The sequence below is a fragment of the Aythya ferina genome (assembly GCF_964211825.1).
Source record: "Aythya ferina genome assembly, chromosome: Z".
NCBI lineage: Eukaryota > Metazoa > Chordata > Aves > Anseriformes > Anatidae > Aythya > Aythya ferina.
This window is the reverse complement of record NC_140299.1, coordinates 63,500,368-63,513,921: the sequence shown is the minus strand read 5'-3', so window position 1 is coordinate 63,513,921 and position 13,554 is coordinate 63,500,368.

The following is a 13,554-nucleotide window of genomic DNA, read 5'->3' as shown; positions in this document are numbered from 1 at the left end:
TCGGTAGCTTTTAGGAGATGTGGGGGGAATGGCGACGAACAAGTCTGTGTAACTGTAGGAACAACTTTACCTCCTCAGCTTTGGTTGTTTGCAGTCTAATTAATAGCCATATCCTGAACCTGCCCCCACTGTTGTTAAGCCATTGATTCTAATAGAAAGTTCTTGCTAATTACTAGGCAGAGTAAGGTCAAATTTGGTCATGTAATTCCAAAACACATTTGCTGTCCCAGCCACGGGTGTTACTTATCTTTCAAAAAAAAACAAAAAAACAACAAACAAACAAACAAACAAACAGAAAACAAAACAAAACAAAACAAAACAGTGATCAGTGTGCAGTGACTGTACTTTAAGCAGGTGATCTGTGTGCTGTTTCGGGACCAGCGAAGTCCCTGTGAGGCGGGCAGGGCTGTTGCGACTTCGCAATGCACTCACGACCATGCTCCTCCTCACACAGGGGCACCACTTTGGGTGCACCCCAAAGGGGCAGTCCCACTCCCCAGGCCCCATTCTCCCTCTTTTTTAAGCTGTGTTATCCCATCCTCTCCACTGCCCAGCCATTTGACCCCTAAGTGAGGTGGACTTGAACCAGTTGCTGGCCTGCTGAGCTCCCTTGGCTCACCACTTACCATAGCCGGTTTGACAAGAGCATCACCCCCATCCGAGGCACAGGCAGCATGTGGGAGGATGGGAGCACAGGAGCAGGATGTGGAGGGACAAGCACCCCTCTTCATGGCAGGGAACAATGAAGCTGGCTTGTGCCACTTAAATTAACCCTACCCCAAAGACACAGACCTCTCGGGCTGCTGCCCTGGCTGCCATCAGCAGACCTTCCGGCTGAATCACCAAAACACCTCAGCCAATTCACCTCATTTTGCCTTGAATAGACTAAGACAAAGTCATGAAGGCACCTAATTCAGAAAAACAGGTAAAAACTTTCAGCACATGGGGATAGACACCACTTCCACTGACACAGATGCAGTAAAAAGAAAAGATTTGCCTCTGTCCTCACAGCATCCGCAAGGAATATAGTGCAGAAGAATGGCTGTGCTATAAATTCACAGCAGTTCACTTTGCAGTAACTTCCTGATGTGAAAAAAGAAAATAGAAAAAAAAAAAAAAAAAGAAAAAAAAAGCAAAGAAGTCAAGGTATTGGGACAGGGATTCATGTGGACTCACAGAGACATATGGGAAATCCCAGGCAAATGAAGGGAAGAAATAAACCTGCTTTCACAGCAGAGCAGAGAGGTTTGGCTGTTAGATCAACATATGTAAGAGATGATGAGCTGAGCTGAAAGCAATAAATGGTTTGGAAGACAAATGACTTGGAAGAGTCACACGTAATATTCTGGCCAGGCCATTGACTGTAGAAGAATGCTCCAAAATGTTAGGAAACTGGGAGTAAGAAAATAACTGTTTCTTATCTTTGTCTGTGTATTTTTGAGTGGATTGCAACACAGTGAGTGATTTAAGAAAGCCAAAGCAAAGTAAATCTCTGCATGACTTCTTCCAGATACAACAAACACAACACAAAATCACCTAATTTCTAGCTGTGTTACCCTCTGGTTTCTTCCCTCATTAAGACACATTCTGAATCCTAGGTCTGGTAAAGACTCAGTATGAATTCCAAATCAGTAATGGGAGATGGGAGATCAATCAATAATAATAATAAAATAAAATTATCAGATTGTTATGGTGGTAAAACTTTTAACAATGGTTATACTACCTACATGATAGAATATTGCAGCTTCACATAAAGCCAATGGGGTTGTTACTGGTGCAATTTAGTCTCAGATCAAGCCATCTAAAATGAACCATGAGGAAGACTAGGGATAATGTGGGTCCCTTGCTGAACGAGGGGGGTGTCCTGGTAACAGGAGATGCTGAGGAAGCAGAGATACTGAATGATTTCTTTGCTTCAGTCTTTGCTTCAAGGACTCCCCCCTGGGACTCCTCAACCCTGGAGGGAGGAGAAAGAGTCTGGGAAGTGGAGATTTCCCCCCTTGTTGACAAGGGAGTGGTTTGGAAGCGTCTGAGTGGGCTCAACGCACACAAATCCATGGGTCCTGATAGGATGCATCCACGTGTGCTAAGGGAGTTGGCAGAGGTGATCGCCGAACCACTTTCTATCATCTTTGAAAAGTCCTGGAGAAGAGGAGAGGTGCCTGAAGACTGGAGAATAGCCAATATCACTCTTGTCTTCAAGAAGGGCAAGAAGGGCTTTGGCAGGGAGGTTGGACCCGATGATCTTTCAAGGTCCCTTCCAAACCCTACAATTCTGTGGTTCTGAGATTCTGTGATTTCTGGAGGCAATGTTGTATACGCATTCATTTTGATGTACTGCAAGGTCCTACCAGTTAACTTTAAACTTGTCTTAATGAAGGTTTTGGAAGTAAATATTCTCAAAGACAGAAAACAGGGAACTTTAAAAAAAATAAAAATAAAAATAATTTTTTACCTCTTATTTTAGAGTTAAAAAAAAAAAAAAAAAAAAAAAGGAGGAAGTGTGGTGTCTTTTGTAAACAGATATTCATATATTCATAATATTCCAGTTCAAAGTATGTGGCAGAAGCCTAAATAAGAGGGAGATACCTAGTAGACTACTAACTAGGTAGGTAGGTGGTGTAAAAGGATGCAACTTCAAGTATCTTGCCAGAAGTCCATGGCAGAACTAGGAGCACAATCTAAATTATTGGACCTCTTACCATTTTGTAAGAGGTCACCAGAGCAGACATTAAGAAAGGACATTTTCTACTACAAGTCCAAATCTCTGCTGTTACAGAAAACCATGCAATAAGCATTACAGGACATACACAGAATGTTCAGCACGTGAGTGGTTTTCTATACACTACTGAATCATCGTCATCATAGGTCACAGAATTAATTCCAAAGTCCTGCAGCAAACACAAGACCTATTTCTAAATGACAAAAGCCATGATTATAATATGTCTCAGGAAGTGGGGTGGGAACTTGTTAGAGAAACCTCCCAGATGACTGATGGGAAAAGACTAATTTTACAGAGGAGTATCAAGAGTACATGCCAATCAGATCTGAATAACAATTGTTTCCTGACGTCAGTTTGGTATAAATTTGTGAAAAACACACATGAAAAACATTCCTGAAAAATTTCATTTCTACTAAAAGCATCTTCTGCCTTCAGTTATTACCAATGTCTCTGTTAATCCTGAAGAGGAACACTTCTTTCAAAATGCAGGGAAGCATTAGACTTTCTCATTACTTTCTCCACTTAAAACAAAAACAAAAACAAAAACACTTTTGGCCAGTGAAGGTTCATTAGAAAAGTGGTTAAAAACTTAATAATGCCTGAAATCCTGGTGAAATATCATTATTCTTCTGAAGCCTATAGAGTTTGGTGTTGGGGGTCCTTTTCAGGATAAGATTCCTTACAAAGATGAGATGCTTCCCTGTCAGAGACCTGAGGTGCTGATATGCCTCCTGCACACCACAGAACCAAGGTAGGAAGTGTGCGACTTTACAAGGAGGAGAGGATGACTCCCTACAGTATTCAGTCCATCTAGCAATAGCCAGGAATCTATTTTGTGTTTTGATGAGGCTACAAGGGCATGTTTATCTACTTGCTGTGAGTATGGTTGGACACAACATTACACAGCTACAGCTGGGGCCAGTCTTGATTTTGGGGTTAGGTGTACTGAACAAAGAGAACATTTGTTATTTCAGACCATTGCTGGGCCATTGCAGAATGGCAAAATAATGTTAGTCTGCATTCTTTTATAGTTCGGTAGTTTAGTTTCCACTCCTGTTGCTGCATTGCCTAGTTTCCTAAATTTTCTGAAGCATGAATTTAGTTTTTTTGACACTTCAATATATTCTCAGGACACAGATGACTGACTGTAAACCCCATGTCACTAAATGTTTTTCTCCTTGGGGGTTTTCAGTGGGAATTATCCGTGCTTTGATTACCCATTTATGATAGTGTAGTGTAATAGAAATAAAAATAACTTAATGGAAGCTTACAAGAATAGACAAAGGAATTTTTACAATCTACCATACAGTGCATACAGGCAGAGTGTAAAATGCATCTTTTGCACTTGCAACAATATCAGCGTGAAATATGAAGCACTATGGTACTGATATATATGCACATACAGAAAGAAAAGAAAGTGTGAAAGGGTAACAGATTTTAAATACTCTTTGACTATTAACGTTGCTGTCTTAAAATATTACAGGATTCTATCACTTTTTTTTTTTTTTTTTTTTTTTTTTTTAAATCCCAGAATCCCAATTTGAGTTATATAAGAATACACTAATGCATTTTTAAAATATATGAATAAGTAAAGGGAAAAAGTCTTCTCTGCAATTCAGAGAAGATGTTAGTGTTTTTATTCAAAAGTTCTAAAAATGGGTTAAATAAAGGAGACAGCAACAAAGCCTTAAATATAGATGCGCTGACAACATAGTAGGAAAAATCTCATATCATTCTGAAAGCTTGCTACAGCACTGCTAACATATTTTGTTACAGTGCTCTCTTAGTCCTTCACCAAATGTCTAATTTCAAATCCGCTTCACGTGCTTTCCTTGCAGGGTTTAATGTACGTGATTAATCTTTACTCAGCTTAATACTGCTAGGAATGTGGCAATGACCTCAGCTGAACACTGGCAAAGTGATTAATGTTACATGAACTGGGATATTTTTTACCCAGGATCCTGAATAAACACAGACATGCTGTATTCCGTTACAGACCTTTGCTCAATTGAAAATGTACCGTGGTTTCAAAGAGTAATGTTTCAGATGCAATAAACAATGTTAGAGGAAACATGGCTCTTGTTAAAGAAAATGCTGTTTCAGGCTAAAGTCCCAGTGATCATAAAAGATATATGATGCAATAAACAAAATGAACCACAGGCAAGACAGGTCCATTTGACGACTAACCACTGATTGAATTTTCCAACACTCCTAGACATTCTGTGAGATAAACTATTCACAAAAGGTCCCTATTAAATATAAGGTTGTCATTTCATTTTTATTTTTATAGTGAGGTCCAAGAACTCTATGAATTTCCCCTATTGGTTGTTTGTGTTTTTGAATTTTTTATGATATGGGAAGACAGGCAAACAGTTGCTATGATTGTCAAATGTCTTAAATCAAGTAGAGAAAATGCAATAAAACACAGTTTCCATGGCAACACATTGTAACCTAGTACCTCTGGATTATGAACCAGCTCACATCTATGATCATTATTTGTTGACAAGCCTAAATTGAGCCTAAAAGCATTAATTTCAGAGATAAAACTGGAATGTTGAGCTAAGTAATAACAATGTTTAAATATTTCAAAGGTAGTGGCAGCAAATCAAGGGTAGTTATGTTGCCATTTACATATCGTTAATAATCTAAATGAAAACACTTTTATTTTCAAGCTTTTCAGGAAAGATATAACGAATATATACATCTCCAAATCTGGAAGCAGTAATTGACACATACTCCACATAGCCAAAAAAATACAACAGGAGCAATTATACAGGATGATATACAAGACACTATGGTCAAATAATGTGATTTTGATTTGCAGGTGTTCGACAAAAAATGAGAAAAAGAAGTATTTAAATGCTTATTTACTAAGACCATCTCCTTCTTCTGAATGCTGCTTTCTCTATTGCCCATTGGACGTTTTTGTAGGTTGCTGTGAAGCATGAAATCAGAAAGGGGGAGATGAACTTTGTTAGTAGAATTTATGTAAATCTGTCACCAACATATACATTTCAAAAGCATAAAGGTGATTGCTTTGTCTGTTTTTCACAACTCGGTTTGACTTGAACAAAACAATCAACAAGGATAACGAATCTGTCATTCCAGAGTGCTTCTCACTCTTACTTCTAGCATTCAAATAATCTTGGAGCAGGGGTCTGTGGAGTTGCAGGTCTCCTTTCACAGAGGCTCCCACAGAGTGGTGAGATTCCCACAAGTGGCATGTCAGATCCAATTCCCACCAGGCATGTCAGATCCAATTTCCATTCCTCATAAAGCTACTCTGCAAACCTGCAGACACCCTTGGTGCTACCAGTGCACTGAGGCTGCAGTACCTTCAGAAGCAACGTCAGGTATCCTCATGCATGTTCCTTCAATTTTACCACGTGTACAGAGAAAATATGTTCCATGCTTTTCACTTATTTGAAATCATCCTGTTTCTTGAGAGGGCCCATTTTGTCAGTTGATGGCTTTTCTCTACAAAAGTTACGTGAACATCTTCTGGTGGCTTATCAACAGGCACGAATGGATATGAATGGATTTTCATCTTTGTTGTCACTAAAACAAAAATCCCTGTCACTCAAAGTCTTTGCTTTAACTTTCTTTAGGGTTGTATGTCTTGAATATTGCTTTCAGATTGATTTTAGAGAAGAGACTTGATAACTCCTAAACATAGATTTGTACTCCCTGTACCATAGCTCTATTTAAAGAAAAATAATTTTTATCCTTTTAGTTGCAAAAAGTCAGATGTGCCCTGCTCTAACCACTGCAAAAGGAAAATTTGACAAACATACGCAGAAAGTTTGGGAGCAGTGAAAGCAGAGAGTAAAGCTGCTTATATCTTTAGAGCCTAGTATATGAATGAAGGAATACTTATTTAAATGAACCCCCCCCCCTTTTTTTTTTTTTTTTTTTTCCTAGCTAAATGGCACCAACTTTGTAGGGATTACAGTCGCATTTTGCAAAAAGCTCTTTGAAATTGCAGAAACAAGTTATTTACAGATATTTTCATAGCAGAACAAACATATTCCTTCATACTTATTACATAAATATCAATTTGAAGATCTTTAAAAAACACATTTCTTGGTCTTCCTTTTATAGGACTATTGTTGTGACATATTCTAATGTCTATAAATAGCTTAACAAGGGCTCTAATTCTGATGGTCTTTACACCTTACACATGTTGATACTTCCTGTGGCTTAAGAAAAAATGCAAAAGTGGCTTTCATACAAATAAAGTCAAGATGGAGTTCTGTATTTTAAAAATCATAGGCATTCCCAGGCATTCCCTGTGTTCTTGAAGGGCAGTACCAATTCCTTAAACTACTGGGGTAACATTGAAGTGAGAAAGCTAGTTACATCTATATTAGGAAAATTATGTACAGGCCCAATACTCTTATAAATAGTTCAGTGATTCACAGAATGATGTGTTGTGCTTGAAAAGAATCATCAGTACAGGGAGAATAAAATTATATTTAAACACAAGAGTCATTTAGTTCTTTTCACTTTAGCAGTTGCCTACCATAAATACACTACAAGAGGGGTGAAATATTGCAATTAATCGTAGTAATTATCGTACGGGTACAATCTGACCATGCCCCTTACAAAAGAAGAAAATTGGAATCTCTGTGCAAGTGCTTACCATTGAAATGCTTACCTTTTTCTCTTGACCTTCTGTGAGATGAACACGTTGTACATTGCTTTAATTTCTCTGTTTTAGACAGAGTAAGCATCCTACTTAGATTATAGCTTCCATATGAATATCTGCCTTGGGTGCTAGGTGACCTTTACCTTGGCATCTCTGCAGCTAGCAATAGCTGAGATGTGCTTTCCACAGCAGGAGCCACATTGCTCTGTGTTCTGTAGCTATGTTGGATCTCAACAACTTCATTTGTCTCATGTATTTCACCTTGTTGTAGTTCGCTAATTATAAGATGAGCTCGGAGGTAATCAAAGCTAGAGATTTTAGATAGAATCTGAATTCAATTTGATGGTGAATTCTGAAGCATATTCTATCCAAAGCAGGTATCCTGCAATCTAGGATGGATCACAGAATCATAGAATCATGTAACAGTTTGGGTTGGAAGGGATATTAAAGATCATCTGGTTCCAACCTCCCTGCCATCTAGTGGGATGCTACCCACTAGATCATGTTGTCCAGGGTCCTGACTTTGCTCTTCATCAGGCCCTTATTCCTTGATCAGAATCAGGAACTTAGTCAGGGTACAGTTGCTGCAGCCCAGACGGCCTCCAATCCTAACCTCTTCTATGAGTTCATCCACATTGCTGAGCAAGAATAATGCTTCTCTTCTGGTTGCTTTGTTGGACCAGGAAGTTATGTTAAACATATCTCCTGGATTGCTTACAACCTGCTGTGTAGCTTTTACCAGCAGACATCAGGGTGGTTGAAGTCCCCCATCAGGACAAGAGCGTGTAAGCATGATGCTTGTAGCTGAAGCAAGAAGGCCTCATCCACAGGCTCCCCTTGATCAGATGGCCTGTAGTAGACCCCGACCACCTCGTGCTCTTTATTGGTCCCATCCTTAACGTCTACCCACAAGCTCTCAACTTGTCAGTGTCTTTTTCTCAGAGGCATCTCTTCTCAACCAATCAATTTCCTAACATAGAAGGCAACACCCCTACCCCTCCTTCCCTGCCTGTCTCTTCTGAGGAGCTTGTAGCCCTCAGTTCCAGTGTTCCAGTTATGTGACCTGTCCCACTATGTTTTTGTGATAGCACTCAGGTCATAGCTCTCTAATGGCACCATGGTTTTTAGCTCCTCCTGCTAGTTTCCCATGCTGCCTGTGTTGGCGTAGAGGCACTTCAGCTGAGCTATCAATGGCGTCACCTTTTTATAGGAGCCCTTTCTACTTGCTTTGGAACATTTCACAAGTATTACCTTTCTGTTTCCTAAAGTGACAACTTTCCCAGGTTATCTCCCATCACTCAGAGGTACAATCTCTTCTCCCACCTCATCTAGTTTGAAGCCCTGCTAATAAACTCAGCCAGCTCACTGCCCAGAACACTTGCCCCACTTGGTCAGGTGCTTTCCATCTAGGTCAGCATGCTTGGTTTCTCAAAAGTGTGTCTAATATCACAGAACCCCAAACCTTGATCATGGCACCAGCCACATAGCCAATCACTCACTTGGTCTGTTCATCTCTTTCTTCTTGGGTCCCAATTACCAACTGGGAGGACAGAGGAGAACAATACTTGCACTCCTGATCCCTTCACCATCTTCCTGAGGGCCATACAGTACCTTTTGATATTTTAGAGTCTCTGAGTTTCAGCCTCATTTGACCCTACATTAAAGAGTATGAATGAATGGTGTCTTCTAGCCCTACCAGGCTTGTTAGCCTCTCCATAACATCATGAATGTGGTCTCTGGGCAGGCAGAAAACCTCTCGGGAGAGATTATCTAGATTACAAATGGGTGCCTCAGAGAAAACTCTCCAATTACTAACTTTTTTTTTTTTTTTTTTTTTTTTTGTGGCACTGTTTCTAACACAGGTGGTTGACAGGGCCAAATCTGCATGGTTGCCTTTCCTGGGTCTTAACTGTTATTAAAACCCTGCTTTTTCCAGCCCCAGAGCATCATATCTGTTGTGCAGGGGCACTTCAGGGACAAGGGGGAGACTTCTCCTCCTGCTCCATACAGAGAGGAGGGTCCATCTTCCTTGTCTTGTGAGTCAGGCAAGTTTTGTCACTTCAGGGTTGGAAGCTAGCTTACCTTCCCCTTGCCAGGACTTAAAGCAGCACTGTTGCTTGGCCTGTGTCAGTGTATAATACCATTTATCAATCTTCCACTCAGATTCCTGGATATTATGCTGCCTGTTGAGCTCCTCTTGCAACACAGACACCTGTTCGAAAAGTACATCCAGCTGGGCACACTTGCACCCATGACACCCACCTCTGCCTTCTAAACTTTTTCTAAAGAGAGTTTATAAAGACAGGAATAGAAGCTGAGCTGGGTGGCATCAAGCACAGTCTTTCTTCAGAATAGTCTCAGCTGCTGTAATCTTCGCAGTGATTCTTGGATTATATTGCTCGAAGGAGATATTTATGATTAGAATGATAAGATCAAGTATTCTTCAGTGCTCTTCAAAAGTGTTAGCAGTCACAAAGTTTAATTTCACTGCTAGTGGCTGTAACTTTCCACAAGGATCTAGTGTTTTTTCTTTTGGAGATTAATTCAGTGAACACCATGCTTATTCACTACGTTTTACAGCTTGATTTGCTTGCTCCATGATGTTGCAAATTCCTCTGGTTTTCAGCTGTGAAGTTGGCGTGGGCCTCTTGCACTGTGACATTCTTCATTCTTTAAATTTATTTATTTTATTTTATTTTATTTTATTTTATTTTATTTTATTTTATTTTATTTTATTTTATTTTATTTTATTTTATTTTATTTTATTATTTTATCTTATCTTATCTTATCTTATCTTATCTTATCTTATTTTGGTATTTTGTTTTATCCAAAGTGTACTTTCCTCAAAGTCAGTAGAGTTATCAGGAAGAAAAAGCAGAACATAACTGCAGAGTGGAAAAGCAAAAGAACATCTCCTTTGCCCATTAAATTCCCAATTAAGCACATCATTGGTCCAAATCATTTGCAAAGGCCAGTGCAAGGTTATGTGGTTTATGTTACTTAAGCAGAATGGTTTATAGTTGGCATATCTGTCCTGCTGAGCAGATGATTTGCAGAAGGGAAATGTGCACATATATTTTTAAAGGGCCAAAGCAAAATCCACAGGAAAGCTTTAGGCTGCAGGAACTGTTTAAGGTTGCCACATAAGCCGTATTTAGAGAGTTAGAGGTTGAAAGACTGTAGCAGATCTATTGAGCTATTGTGTTAACTTTTCTTTCAAACATCATATATACTGCTCAGGATATTCGTAGCTCTGTATCCACTTTCAATTTAACTTGGCATATATACGCTTATGGTTTTATGGTTAAAATCACTATGAAATTTGTTAAGTGGAATTAACAATCATACAAAGTATCCACTTTTCTATATAAGCTATTATGTTTAAAGGGTGTAGATCACTGAGTTCGGTGAGAATTTGCTCAGACAAAACCAAGCTGGAAGCTGAGCGCAGCCAAATGCAATGACATCATACATTGAGTTTAAAGTTGGGCCTCCCGCTTCTTGGCCATTAACACCCAGCTCTCTGATTCAAAAGAAGCTTCATCTACATTACAAGGCATTTCAGCTAAAAAGGATAATCTATGTTGAGTTACAGAAGCTTAGAAGTAATGCTACAACATAAAACTGCGGGGTGTTTGTATTGCTGATTTGTCCAAGAGAAACCAGAAGAGAAATTTTCAGTGTCACTTTTATTTTTTTTTATTGTGCCCTGTTTTACAGTGCTGCAGCTTCATGCTGTAGCTCCTCACCCTTCACTGTGCCCCATGTTTAATGTTAAAGAGGGACCCACAAGGATGTTGTTGAACAGTCACCGTGAGTACTGTGTTCAGTTTTGGGCCCCTCAGTACAAGAAGGACATCGAGGTGCTTGAGAGAGTCCAGAGAAGGGCAACAAAACTGGTGAAGGGTCTGGAGAAAAAGTCTTACAAGAAGCAGCTGAGGGAGCTGGGGTTGTTCAGCCTGGAGAAGAGGAGGCTCAGGGGCGACCTTATCACTCTCTACAGGTACCTTAAAAAGGAGGCTGTAGCAAGGTGGGGATTGGTCTATTCTTCCACATGCCTGGTGACAGGACGAGGGGGAATGGGCTAAAGTTGTGCCATGGGAAGTTTTGGTTGGATGTTAGGAGAAAATTCTTTACTGAAAGGGTTGTTAGGCATTGGAATAGGCTGCCCAGGGAAGTGGTTTAGTCACCATCCCTGGAGGTTTTTTAAAAGACATTTAGACATAGAGCTTAGTGATACAGTTTAGTGAAGGACTTGTTAGTGTTAGATCAGAGGTTGGACTAGGTGATCTTGAAAGTCTCTTCAAACCTAGATGATTCTGTGATTCTGTGATTCTGCAGCATTGCCCTTGGTGTCAATGCAAGCTCCTGTGGCTGTACCCGCTCCAACGCCAGCAAGTCTGTCAGGGCCAGGCAGGCACTGCTGCTTTCTAAGCCCTGAAGTGCCAGTACCACCTAGCAAAGTTGTTGGGAAGACCCCCTTCCTCCATCACTGTGCAGGCCTGCCTCATGAAAGGCACATTACAACCCTAAAGATTTATGACGTGCATTGACTCTAATGAAATTATGCCTGCACACATTACGAGTAAGTTGCACTGGGAGCAAAGTTTTTTTTTCAGTGTTTCTGTGGGTTTGTTTTTCTTTCTTTCATTGTAATTAATTGGCTTTTGGATTGGATTTTGAAAGTAAATGCCTTTATTCTTTAAATATGGTTTTGCATAATGAAGTAATACCTGTAATAACCAACCCACAGTATTTAATTTTCTGAACTCACTTTTGTGAAAAACAAAAGAAAATAAAAAATAACAACAATACAAACAAAACATAACAAAAACAAACAAACAAACAAACAAACAAACAAAAACAACACAACCCCTTACCCTTTTAATCCTACTTTGGGCAAGGAAAAGAAAACCCAACCAAACCTGAGCTAGCTGAAATAATGATCTGTTCAGATGAGGTGGGTGAAGGAAAAGCTGTTCTACTGGCATGCCCTTGTTCCACCTCCTCTTATCATTAGTAATTCTATTCCATTCTTATCTGATTATGCAGGGACACATTAACTCAATCGCAAATGAATGCGCTATGGAAAAAACTCCCTCAAATGCAAATGAAACAGGAGTTGCTGATACTGAACACAAGGAAGCTTCTTGTACTCCTACCCGTCTGCTGACAAGAAGCTGCCAGCCACCCTGACAAAATCTACAAAAATAGAAGCCTTAATCTAGCAAATATTACTGAAATTATGCCTTTCTCAACTCCTTGGATGAAATCTGATATTCAGCAAACCCTTAACACTCAGACTTATTACTTATATGACATTATATTTTTGAAATGCCACATTTCAACCTTTAAAATAAAGCAAAGAGCAAGCTTAGATAACATGTACACATCAAGCCTAGTCATTGGACATATAGAAAAGCTTGGGCATAGAAATCTTCAGGGGTACATGATTCTTCCAGAGTTTTATCATCTCTCCGAGGTCTGTTCAACAGCAATAGCTTGCCCAGCATATTTTGGGCATGGGCAAGTAGAAAAAGAATGAACATTTTAACATATTATTTTAGAATTCCCATTCTGATAACCTTTTTTTTTTAGATTCACAAAACAAAAGCTTTAGGAACAGAAAGTATCACCTGTGTGAGAAGAAAAACAATCAAAGCAAACAAACAAGCAAACAAACAAACAAACAAAAAAGGATTAAAGATGGCTCCAAAGAGACCATACACCAAAATATACATATTGGAAAACTACTCGTATCTTTTCAATTTTGCTATTTTTTCAATTTTCAGTTTTCATTTTTGGACCAAGCTGAAGTCCTCAGAAAGTTGTTTTTATAGTGGATCATTTCTAAACATTTTGTTTTATCTATTGGTTAATATATCGTAGTTTAGAAAAATAACTTTTATTAATACCTTTAAATAGAGTGAAGGTCTGGGTGAACAAGAGGATATATAATGAAGTATGTATTTCTGAGCCCTTTGAATACCTATCAGGCCTGATTCATGGGCAAAGCAACAATCTATGTCTCAAGCCAAAGCAAGTAAAGTGCATTCAACATTCAGGAATATTTCGTTTGGAAAGTGCATGCAGCCATGTATGTTCATATCTTTTTTGTATTAAGTGGGTACTGCAGAGAACTGCACCCATAGAGATTGCCAAAAAAACCTTGATACATTGTCAG